The sequence below is a fragment of the Eptatretus burgeri genome, chromosome 3 (assembly GCF_056783735.1).
Source record: "Eptatretus burgeri isolate ZD-2024b chromosome 3, Ebu_testis_v1, whole genome shotgun sequence".
In the NCBI taxonomy this organism is placed as follows: domain Eukaryota; kingdom Metazoa; phylum Chordata; class Myxini; order Myxiniformes; family Myxinidae; genus Eptatretus; species Eptatretus burgeri.
Window position 1 is genome coordinate 129,153,346 of NC_140963.1, and position 13,218 is coordinate 129,166,563.

Here is a 13,218-nt window from a genome sequence, read left to right on the forward strand (position 1 = left end):
TAAAGCTACTGGGATCTGTGGCATCCATGCTGAACTTCTCAAGGCTGGTGGAAATGCTGTACTCAAGTTATTGCATGCAGTTCTGTGGTCTGTTTAGAGCACAGGTATCGAAAGACCGAAAGAGAGGCCTTGTTGTCCTTCTCTGGAAAGGGAATGGTGATCACCAGGACTGCAACAACTACCGAGCAGTGACACTGCCCTCAGTGCCGGGCAAGGTCGTTGCTCGGATCATTCTTGATAGGGTTCGCCACCATGTTTGAGCACCAGCGCTCAGAGCAGTCAAGCTTTACACCAAAGAGGACAACTATTGACTGTGTCCTTGCTCTTCGAGTCCTCACCGAATGCAGGTGAGAGTTTCAACAGAGGCTGCTTGCAGCCGATCTTGATCTCCGGAAAGCATTTGATTCAGTGAATCGGGATGCCCTCTGGAACATTCTCAGTCTCTGTGGGGTGCCACCAAAATTGATCAATCTGATTTCTAGACTGGACTCTGGTAGTGAGAGTGATGTGAGGTGTCATGGGTCCATCAATGACTTATTTCCAGTTGTTACTGGAGTTTGACAGGGGTGTGTACTGGCCCCCACACTTTTCAGTGCTCGTATCGACTGGATTCTGGGGTGAATGTTGAAGAGATCAAGATTCAGGTCATCGTTTGGGAATGTCAAGATCTCTGACCTTGATTTCACATCAAGGCATCTTTGCAGAGAAACTGGATATCCTTATGGTGGCCCTCCAGGCACTGAATGAGGAGTCAGATCCAGTGGGATTATGGGTTTCCGAGGTCAAAACCAAGATACAAGGCTTTTAATGACATCTTGGATGCTGCCATCTTGTCTGTACCCGTTTGTGGTGAGGATGTTGAGGTCACGGAGCGATTTACTTACCTTGGCAGTGATATTCATGTCTCCGCATGTTGGGAGAAAGAGGTCGATACACGTCTGGGTCGGGCCTGGGGTCATGGATTCACCGGATCATGGGAAGTGGTGCTGTTGGTACCTTTGCAGGTCGGTACCACTTTAAATTCATCATATAATCTCAGCACCATACCCTCGCCTTCCTGCTCTTTTACTTCATCACATAATCTCAACGCATTGTCCCTCACCTTCCTACTCTTTCAATTAATCATATAATCTCAGCATCTTATCAATCACCTTCCTGCTCTTTCATGTCATCAAATAATCTCAGCACCTTATCCTCACCTTCCTCCTCGTTTAGTTCATCATATAAACTCAGTGCCTTAGCCATAATTACTGCTTGGCTTAAAGGCATAGCACACCGATTGATATCGTCAATCCAGAAGGATGAAAGTCTCTCCATTAAACTGCTCCAAGATCTCATTAAATTTTGTAGCATCGATGGGAGTCATGGACTGACTAGATACATTAATGTTTTTTCTTTGTTCTTTACAATTGTCCTTAGACAACTTCCTGAAGCCAAATTCACACCCAACAGTGGTAGCACCAACACCCGACTACATCCACCTTAACACTTTCAATTTCAGCTCCACACTGATGCATTCTCTTGACACTTCTAATCAGTCTTTCAAGGCTTTCGGTGCAAATACCAGCATGGTGGCACACAGAACAGGAAGACAACATGTGCACTGATTGGTTGAGAGGATACACACTCTGATTGGCTGCCAGAGAAGTCAACACGGGTGGTCACGTTTATGGTCAACACGGTGTTTAAACTTGTAACATTTGGCTTGCTTGATGGATTAAAAAAAAATTATTTTTAGGAAATTAAAAATTGACTATCTAATTATCGTGAAAGTGAATCCACGTAAAGTGGAACGCAGTATGGGGTATCACCGTAACTATGTACCAGTATCTAAATTGTGCCCTTAAAAATTAACTTTTGAGATGACCAGATCCATCATAAAATGCATCATCTTTTCTTTTGCTTAAACAATACAAGGTCATTGCCTGACAAGCACAACACGTTCGGTAGGTGCACACAATATTAGAATATCATCTCTAAGGGATCAATAGCAAAGTTTTCTTCCAGAAACAGTCGACCTGTTAAATGTTAATCCAAAGTATCGGCTGTGATGACAAGTACTTAGAAATGAAAATTGTTAATCATTATCTATAATTAGCAAATTCAGCAATTATTAGTCTTATGATTGTTCAAATCTCCTGAATGTAATGCAATTATCAATGTGATGTCAGTTAATTTTTCCAAACTTGAAGACATTGTGTTTGAATTTTCAAATTAAAAGTGACCTTTTCTCAAATGAAAAGGCAAAATGATAAACTAATCTTAACCTTCCTTTTCATTCAAACTTAATATACACCATGGAACAGGGAAGGAGTCATGGTTATTTTTATGCTGTTGTTTCCTTGAAAGATGTCAGTCTTTTTGATCTGCCCTTCCAGGTTATCCTCAAGTGGGAATTTATAATGAAGTGTCATTTTGGCAATTCTTAATATATATTTTTTGATCCAGTTAGTATGTGTACAGTATTGGTCGTTATTTCACTGCGGAGTTGAAGACTTCATCTGAGATGAACAAACATTAAAGAAATATAGCTAGGCAGCTGTCAGGACAGCAAACTCCGCTTGTTCGAACAAGAATAAACCACAATGGAATTGCTTGCAGTCATGACCCTCCACCAAAGGTGAGGGTTCCAACACAATATTTGGCTCAGCTCTAGTTGTGGTAACTAACAGAAGCAAAATATGCTTGGGTCAACCTTATCATGAGCTCCTGAAACTGGAATAAAATGTGTCCAAACAAACATTGAGTAAAAGAAAGAACCTGCTATAAGGGGCAAGACGGAGCAGCTTGTTGCAGAACAGAAGTCAAATGCCTTTCTTGGCTAACTGATGGTTGGTGAACATAAGGCCAAAAAAAAAAAAAAAAGTGTTGCATTGGCGTAACCCGCCCGACCCTAAAAATTCCGCCGACCCTACGGTTTTTTTTTTTATCGATATCAAGTATCTTGTTGATTGCGATCGCAAAAACCCGGAAGTGTTTCGGACAGAACCCGCTGCACGCTGCACTATGCATATGTCATAGTTTAGCTCGCTGCGTGTGTGTGTGTGTGTGTGTGTGTGTGTGTGTGTGTGTGTGTGTGTGTGAGTGTGTGTGTGTGTGTCAGTGTGTGTGTGTGTGTGTGTGTGTGTGTGTGTGTGTGTGTGTGTGCGAAACGGCTCTGCATATCATCTGTACGAGGGAGAGATATTGCACCTCGCTCGATCAGTACGTCGTCTGTTGTTTCCAACATGGCCGCGTACTCTATCAAGATTACTGGCATGCTTGGGCCAAAAAACTGTTCAGCGTCTTACGAAAATGCGACAAAGATGCGAGGCTTGGAGATATCATTCAGGGAATTGCAGACGTAAATTGTGACACTGCTCCAATACTTTCCTCCGTGCAAGCGTCTAGCAGTGATGGAGGGTCCTTTTCGGACGTTTTGGCGGCGGAAAAGGTGTCTATCTTAGACGACTTCGGTTATCGCTTCGTCGTCTCTTGGGACCACAAAAATCTGTTCGATTTAGAAGAAATTTGTCTTACCAGAGGTAAAGACATGTTTTGCATGATTTGTTAAAAAAATTACTTCAACTTGGGCGATTATTTGACTTAGAGAGGTTTGACTTCGGCAGAGTTCACTGTATTTGCTATTAAAAATGTTGATATATGTGTGAACAGCACCGAAAAGGCTATAAACCAGCATCTTGTGTATTCCCCTGGAGATGGTGCCTGAGATATCTCAGGCTTGGCAGGGGCTGATTCAGGATCTTGGGGAAAGGGGGGCTTCATCCGCCAAAGGCGAAAGGCCCGAGCCCCAGCAGGAAGTTTGGGGGGCCTCCCCCAGGGAAAAAAAAAATATTTAAAGGGTCTTCATATGGGATTTCCTGGCATCTGATGATAGAATTTACACATCTTAGAGCTGTTGTCAGTGGTGTACCGTCGTACTCGGTAGACAAAGCATTGGAGGGGCAGAGTGTTGTTCGTGAACAATGCTCTGCCCCTCCAATGCTTTGTCTACCATGTACGACAGTACGCCACTGGCTGTTGTAAAAACTACAGTCAACCTTGTCTAAGTCGAATATGTTAGGACTGAAGAAATAGCTTAGATTTAAAGGTGTAAAAACAAAAGAATATAAAGAGAAGAGAACTTGATAAGATCTTTGACTTAGGCGATTATTCGACTTATGCAAGTTCGATTTAGGCAAGGTTCACTGTACTAGTTTTTTTTTTTTAGTGGGGGGGGGTCGCCGACAAAAAGGGGGGGGTACTCGAGCCGAGGGAGATTTTGGGAGGGATTTATTTAAAAAAAAAATCCCTACCTACCTACCCTATTTTTCAGTGACCCGTTACGCCAATGCAACATTTTTTTTTTTTTGGCCTAATTGGAATGTTAAAGCAAGGAAACACTGTTAACAAACGTCCAATTTATGGAGAAACTATGGCTGTGAAATGGTGTAAGGAAATGAAGGAGCAACTGAAGTTCAGTGCTAAACACAGGAGGCATGAGAAGGCAGGAATGGATCACATGGCTAAATTCAGCTCCATGTTTGTGGAAGCTCATTGCAAATTGCAGGAAGGTTACGATTCCAAGTGAAAATATCAACGATGATGAACGACATTCAAGGATGCTTCAGGTTCAGGAAATATATGACACACAACTCAAAGAAATGTAGACTGAAAAAAAAATCATTTGGTTCTGTGATCTGAACATCTTTTATGCTATAATTGGCATGGTGTACACAAGTTGCACGCATGCATGCATAAACACACACTTGTAAGAAAGGTGGCAGATTCATTTTCTGGCTCAGAAAACAATTTAAGAATTGCTGATGAACAACCAGTTTTTGTCGCTTCGATGGTAATGAGCAAGTTGCCCATGCAGGATTCTAAATGGGGTACGGATGGAGGCGGCAAAAATGCAAATGGCATCTCCTCATCGAGCTGGAAAGCTGGGAGGAACAATTCACATTTATTGCCACATCTGATGCAATTTAAATGCTCTTATGGTGGCGAGGTGCTCCATTGGAAACTGTTTGTTTGATATCTGCAGCATTTTGATACCTGTGGTCCGTAATGAAAATTTGTTTGGGGGCAAAGTCGGTGACCAATCGAAAATTAACGGCAGGATGATCAAAGAGATAAAAATCAAAGAACAACTATCTCTTCTGTTTGATACACAAGAGCGGCATATCACCATCAACACAAGGGAAATGGAAGAACAACTTGAACGTCTGAACTGAAGTCAGGCAACAGGACCAGACAGGATCTGTGGTAAGATGCTGAAAGAATGTGCACAACACCTGGCAGCATTTTCAACATTCTTCCAGCAATCTGTGGACATGCACACAATTCCATCCTGCTGGAAGTCGGTCATTATTGTTCCTGTTCTGAATAAACCTCAACCAAAACCGATCAATGACAACTGACCTGTTGCACTGACCCCAGTTGTCATGAAATGTTTGAGAAGATTATGATTAAATATTTGCTAAATTCAGTGTCAAAGTAGGCTACATTGACAAATTTCAGTTTACATACCAACAAAACAAATCTGTTCATGACAAAATTTTGACTTTGGTAAATGGTCTGCAACATAGGGACAAGATAATTTGCTATGCACAAGAAACATTGACATTTCTTCAGAGTTCAATACCATCCAAAGAGATTGGCTCATCCCGAAGCCGAAAAATCTATTTGTTGAATCATTCATGATTTGGTGGATTGGCAATTTTTTGCAAGATCGAATTCAACAGGTTTAAAATCAAGAATACTTTTTCACATTTCATTGTTGCAGCATGAATTTAAAATGGATTAAATTTAAATATGTTGTCACAGATCTGCACAAAATACCCCATAATGATAAAGTGAAAACATGTTTTTCGAAATTTTTACAAATTTATCGAAAATGACATACAGAAATATATAATTCACATAATTATTCAGCCCCCTGGGTCAATACTTTGTTGAAGCATCTTTGGCAGTGATTACAGCTTCGAGTCTTCTTGGGTATTGTCTGTATGAGCATTGCACATCTGGATTTGGGGATTTTATCCCATTCTTCCTTGCAGATTTGCTCAAGCTCTGTCAAGTTGGATGGGGCACATCGGTGAAAAACAATCTTCAAGTCTTTCTGTAGATTCTCAATGGGATTCAAGTCTGGCCTTTGGCTGGGCCGCCCAAGGACTTTCATGTTCTTGGTCTGAAGCCATTCCTGTGCTGCTTTGGCTGTATGCTTGGGGTCATTAGCCTGTTGGAATGGAAATCTTCCCCACAGTCTAAGGTGTTTTCCACTCTGAAGCAGGTTCTCCTCAAGGATTTGCCTGTATTTGGTTCCATTCATTGTTCCCTCTATCCAGACAAGTCTTCCAGTCCCTGCCGCTGAAAAGCATCCCCATTGCATGATGCTGCCACCACCATGCTTCATGGTAAGGATGGTATGAGATGTGTGATGAGCTGTGCTCAGTTTCCACCAGAGGTAGCGCTTTGCAATCAGGCCAAAGAGTTCAATTTTCGTCTCATCAAACCAAATAACATTTTGCTCATGCTCTCAGAGTGTTTTTGTAAATTCCAGGCACGGTGTCAAGTGCCGTCTTCTCAGGAGTGGCTTTCTTCTGGCCATTCTGCCATAACACCATCTTGTCAATAATGTCCAATCAATTGAATTGGCCACAGGTGGACTCCAATCAAGTTGTATAGCTATCTCAAGGATGATCAAAAATAATTGGATGTACCTGAGCTCAATTTGGAGTGTCAGAGCAAAGGGGTTGAATACTTATTGAATCAAGACATTTCAACTTTTCATTTTTAATAAATTTGTAAGAATTTCTAAAAACAAATCTTTCACTTTGACATTATGGGGTATTTTGTGTGCATCGGTGACAAAAAAAAAAAATCTCAATTTAATCAATTTTAAATTCAGGCTGTAACACAATAAATTGTGAAAAAACAACCAAGGGTGTGAATACTTTCTGAAGGCACTGTACACGCTCCGCTGAGGGTCATTCTGTTTAATTGTGATCAGACCTTTACAGTGCCTACAGAAAGTGTACACCCTCTTTCAAAATTTTCACGTTTTGTCGCCTTATAGCCTGGAAATAAATTGCTTTTTTTTTTTTTTTTCAGACTTTTTCGACCTTTATTTACACAGCGTAACCCACAACTTCCAAGTGAAAAACGAATTCTACAAAGTTCAGAAAATTCATTAAAATACAAAACTAGAATATCTTGGTTGGAAAGGTGTCCACCCCCCCCCCCCACCACCACAAACCACCCCTTTACAATAGTAATTGTAAATTAGATCAGGTGGAACCAATCACCTTCAAAATCATATACCAAGTTAATTGGCCTCCACCTGTGTAAAATTGTAGTGATTCTGATTATTTAATAATAAAATCAGCTGTTCCTGTAGGTTTCCTCTGCTCGGTAGTGCATTTCACAGTAAAGACTCAACCATGATGACCAAGGAGCTTTAAAAAGACCTCAATACAAAGTTGTGGAAAGGCACAGATCAGGGGATGGGTATAAAAATATTTCAAAGGCTTTGAAAATCCCTTGGAAGACAGTCAAGACAATCATTAAAAAGTGGAAGGCACATGGTACCACCAATACCCTGCCATGAGTTAGTCATCCCTCCAAACTGGATGACAAAGCAAGGAGGAGACGAATCAGAGGCCACCAAGAAGCCAATGGCAACTTTGAAAGAGCTACATGCCTTTATGGCAAAGACTGGTCACTATGTGCATGTGATAATAATATCCCAAGCACTCTACAAGTCTGGCCTGCACGGTAGGGTGGCAAGAAGGAAGCCATTACTCAAAAAAAAAAAAAACACACCTTGAGTCCTGTTTGAGGTATTGAAAAAAATTCTGAACCCATGTGGCAAAAAGTTTTGTGGTCTGATGAAACCAAGATGGAACTTTTTGGCCGAAATGCAAAGCGTTACATTAGGCGCAAACCCAACACAGAACATCATCCAAGAAGACCATCCCTACTGTGAAGCATGGTGGTGGCAGCATCATGTTATGGGGATGTTTCTTGTCAACAGGGACAGGGGTACTTATCAGGATAGAAGGGAAAATGGATGTAGCAAAAAATAATAATAATAATAATAATCCAAGAGGAAAACCTGCAGCCCTCTGCAAGAAAGCTGAAATTGGGTCAGCATGACAACGACCCGAAGCACACAGCCAAAGCTACACTGGAGTGGCTAAGGAACAAAAAGATAAATATCCTTGAGTGATCGAGTCAGAGCCCTGACCTAAATAAAATCAAAAATCTGTGGCATGACTTTAAGATTGCTGTCCATCAACGCTCCCCATGCAACTTGACAGCTTGAACAGTTTTGTACAGAAGAATGGGCAAATATTTCCCAATCAAGATGTGCAAAGTTGGTAGAGACCTGTCCCAACACTCACAGCTGTAATTGCTATCAAAGGTGCTTACACTAAGTATTACCTCAGAAGGGTGGACACTTATCCAACCAAGATATTCAAGTTTTGTGTTTTTAATTAATTTTCTGAAACTGGTAGAATTTGTGGGTTACAATGTGTAAATTAAGGTGGAAAAAGTCTGATTTAATGCAGTTTAATTGCAGGTTATAAGGCAACAAAATGTGAAAATTTTGAAAGAGGGTGTACACTTTCTATAGGCACTGCATGATGATGTTTTATATCTCCATCACTGAAATTGTCATTCTCTATCGATGTATTGTGTGGTTTGAAGTCTCAGGGAAGAAGACGTGTATAAATGGCAAAGTACAACCCAACAGATAAAATCCTGGGAGAAAATTTTGATTTAACAGACAAATATCTCAGTCCTTATCCTGTATTATGTCGTTCACAATACTTTCAACATAACTACCACCTGAATAATCACTTTAAATGGATGAGTTCAGCGAAAAGACTGAGAAGCCTCAAATTTAGAACAACTCATTTAAATTATTTTGTTCCACATTCTGTCGGAGTTTTTAATGATTCCGATTTCAATGGGTTTTAGATGGCTTTGGGGGTGGCAGGTTGTTTTGTGGTTGGCTGATGTTTATGTGTCAGAGGGTCTGTGTTTCTATGTTTTGGTTTAATAAGTTATTTTAGTGTTTTTACGTTTGTGTGCAATGTATACTCTTTTTTTATGTGCGAGTTTATATATATTTTTTTGTATTTAGTTTTGGAATTTGCTTTCTATGTACAGGTTAGTCTCTGGCTTTCGAATGTCCGTTCATATGACCATTATACCTGTTTCGTTCTTTCAAACGTTCGATCCATTCATATGATCACAATTTTTTTCAATCATAACACACTCGCTAAACGCAGGCAATCGACACACAAATGCGGGTAAACAAACTGCATGTGTGTGGCGTGCTGAACAGCGGAACGCAGGGATAAGGCTTGTCCCCCCTCCCAACGCCACCACGGCTAAATGTGGAGCCTATGTGCTGCGACCATGAAAGGGAAGGGGAAGTTGATGCGTTTTCGAGGACTTATTTAATTAGTGCCCTGTATTTTCTTTTAAGGCTTTATTATTGTCTGCCACCGAAGATAGAAGGAGGTTCTGCTTTCACGTCTGTTTGTTTATAACTTGCAAATTCGAAGATTTTTCAAGTACATTGGTCAGTCAATTTTGATATTCTGTCGCTCTGTCAATCGCGTACAGGTCACAATTCTAAACCGATAATCATGAAACTTTACCAAGTAGTAGAGGTAGTCTCAACTGAGAAGCCCATTGATTTTGAGGTCAAAGGTCATCTTGAGGTCAGATTTCTAAAATCACCATTTTTCATCCGATTGACTTGAAATTTTAACAAGATTTGCATATTGTGTCACTGAATTTGGAAACCAGCTATTGGAGGTCAAAAGGTCAAAGGTCAACTCAAGGTAAAACTTCTAAAATCATCAAATTTCATCTGAAAAATCGTCAATTTTCATCCTATCAACCTGAAAATTAAGCAATTGCATTGTGCATCACCAGATTTGGAAACAAATTATTTTTGAGGTCAAAAGGTCAAAGGTCAACTCAAGGTCAAACTCCAAAGATCATCAATTTCAACCTGAAAAATAATCAATTTTCATTCGATTTATCTGATCAAGTTTAATCTAAATGAAATGGACAACTTCATGTATCCATGGCAACCTTTTTTTCTTGGGGGGGGGTGACTTTGCAAGTATCATGCTCTGAACGACATCTTTTTTTTGTCTGTTTGTTTGTTTGCAGGGTATCCCAAAAAGTTGTGTGGATTCAGATGAAATTAGGTGAGCAGGTTGGGTGTGTGACAAGGACGAACTAATTACATTTTGGTGAAGATCCGATCCGGCTACAATAATTTCTTTTGAAGCGATTCTTCACCTTTGAGAGATCGGGCTAAAATGCAAAATTATATATATATATATATATATATATATATATATATATATATATATATATATATATATATATATATATATATATATATATATATATCACAATATCCCAAAAAGTTGTGGACCGGTTTGGACGAAACTTGCTGGACAGGTTGGGTGTGTGACGAGGACAAATAGATTTGATTTTTGTGAAGATCCGAATCCAGTTCCTGATACAAGAGTTTTTTTTTAATTTTGAAGCGATTCTTCACCATTGAGAGATGGGGACAAAAACAATACATTGCACGATATTTCAAAAAATATATTGTGCCCGATAAGTTCTACTGGATCAGGCATTGCGTGGCAGAGGTATGCCCTCGACAAAGTGCCCTTCGAGTTATTACTGGATAGGAATTTATAGCATCAATTTACAAGTATTTAAAGGGGATTTCTTGTTCAGGCTTACAAATTAACACATTTTGAAGAACACATTTGTGTTCGTAAATCAGGGAGTGCCTGTACATGTTTTGGTGGTTTTGGTTGTTTTCGGTTATTGCTCGAGATGTGGGTTTTATTTGTGCTGTGATGTTTCATGTACCTTTAAGATATTTTCAAGTAAAATTTTATTTGGTTCATTGTAGAAATTCTACAGTGCTTTTATCTTCTTTTGAGATGTAAATTTTCCATCATATCGGACACATGGATGTTCACATCAGATGGGAATTTAATACCAGTTTCACCGAAATGAGGGAAAAAGCAGGACGACACGGATACATAAAGCAAGCTTCAGGAAAAAAGAAAAGAAAAGAGCATTTGATGAAAAGTGACTAACTACAAGTAGAACTATGTGCAGCGATTGTTAAGGGGCTGTCACCACCTTGACGATTTAGCCAGCGTATGCCGACGTATGAAAAATTTGTCTAAAACGCTGGCGATCATGCGATCATTGACACACGGCGACACACGTTACTTGGAAGTTACTCATAAGTCAAAACACGTCGAAGTAATGTTTAGCGTACCCGAAACTTATTTATAACCTATGAGTAACGTGTTGTAGGCACGTTACGCGATCGTTGACACACGTTACTTGTAAGTTACTCATAAGTCGAAACACGTCGAGGTAATGTTTAGCATACCCGAAACTTATTTCTAACCTATGAGTAATGTGCTTTGAACCGATGTGTTACGCATCTCCAACGCATATTGACGCATGTATACGTATTTGACGTCTTCCGGACGACCACAGAACTTACTGAACGTGTTTCTAACTTACAGCTACCGTATTGGCAGCGTTTAGGGGAATTGGTATATAAAAATGGGCTTCACAGGAGGAACCAGTCAGTGTTCCAGACTCCATGTTGTTTTGTTTTTGATTTTTTTTTCTTCGGCATGACGGTGATGTTGACACTTCGATTTCTAGTGCAGTTATGATTTAAATAGTTGAGCGGCAGCCTATGAATAGATTACGCCAAGTGATCGTCGACAATACGCTGCCGCACGCTATGCATACGTTAGACTATCGTTGAGCATACGTTGTGAACGCCGACAACACGCTAAGCATTCGTTGGTATAAGTCATTTATAAGTGATCGAAACGTTCTGTGTACGTTACTAATACATTATGCATTTGTCCAACTCGTTATGAATACGCCAAAAACTAAAAAAAAAAAAAAAGTTCAGCGTAGAAAAACATAAATACTAATACAAAAAAAAAACCTGAAAAAAAACTTCGAAGAATGCTGCAAAGAAGTCTCCTGGCCGTGGCCGCAGACGCGGACGCAAGCAGGATCCATCATCACCCACACCCTCCCCATCACACTCACCTACTACTACTGACATGGACCGACTACTACTACGACGACTAATGACACGCTCACCTACTACTACTACTGATACTACTGACACGGACATGTACTCACCATGGAGTCTGAAACACTGACGGGTTCCTCCTGTGAAGCCCATTTTTATATACCAATTCCCCTAAACGCTGCCAATACGCCATTATACGGAAGCTGAAAGTTAGAAACGCGTTCAGAAAGTTCTGTGGTCGTCCGGAAGACGTCAATCAAATACGTCTACATACGTCAATGTGCGTTGGAGATACGTTACACATAGGTTCAAAGCACGTTACTCATAGGTTAGAAATAAGTTTCGGGTACGCTAAGCATTACCTCGACGCGTTTCGACTTATGAGTAACTTACAATTAACGCGTGTCGACGTGTGTCAACGATCGCATAACGTGCCTACAACTTATGGCCAGCGTATGCGGAACGTGTGAGTCATACGCTGGCATACGTCGAAAAATTTTGAGCATGCTTAAAATTTGTCGACGTGCTCGCCGTACTACAACGTATGCCAGCGTGCTTCAGCGTGCTCTTAACGTATACAAAACTTACCCATAACGTATTCGACGTGTGCCAGCGTATTCAGCAAATTTTTCATACGTTGGCATACGCTGGCTAAAACGTCAAGGTGTGACAGGGCCTTGACACTTCGATGTCTAGTGCGGTTATGATTTGAATCATCGAGCGGCAGCCTTTTAATAGGCTACGCCGCCGCGCTATGCATACGTTAGACTATCGTTGGGCATACGTTGTGATCGCCGACAACACACTAAGCATTCGTTGGTATAAGTTGGCTAGGAGTTATCGAAACGTTCTGTGTACGTTACTAATACGTTATGCATACGTCCAACTCGTTATGAATACGCCAAAAACTTTAAAAAAAAACATCAATAGTTCAGCGTACACCAGCCTTTTACATACATTTTGATACGTTGCCATACGCTGACAAAAACGTCAAGGTGTGACAGCCCATTTACCCATAGATCGCAAGCATGACTTGTATCCATGGAAACAACAAACTGTCCATTATTTTTATCTTGACTGCTAAAATTGAAAATAAAAATAAAAAA

At 40.4% G+C, this 13,218-nt stretch overlaps 1 protein-coding gene across 2 annotated transcripts in view; it reads right to left on the minus strand.

Moving 5' to 3' along the window:
* Positions 1 to 13,218, minus strand: part of NCAPG2 (non-SMC condensin II complex subunit G2) — a 261,538-nt gene that overhangs the window by 130,227 nt on the left and 118,093 nt on the right. The gene's annotated exons all lie outside the window — the stretch shown is intronic.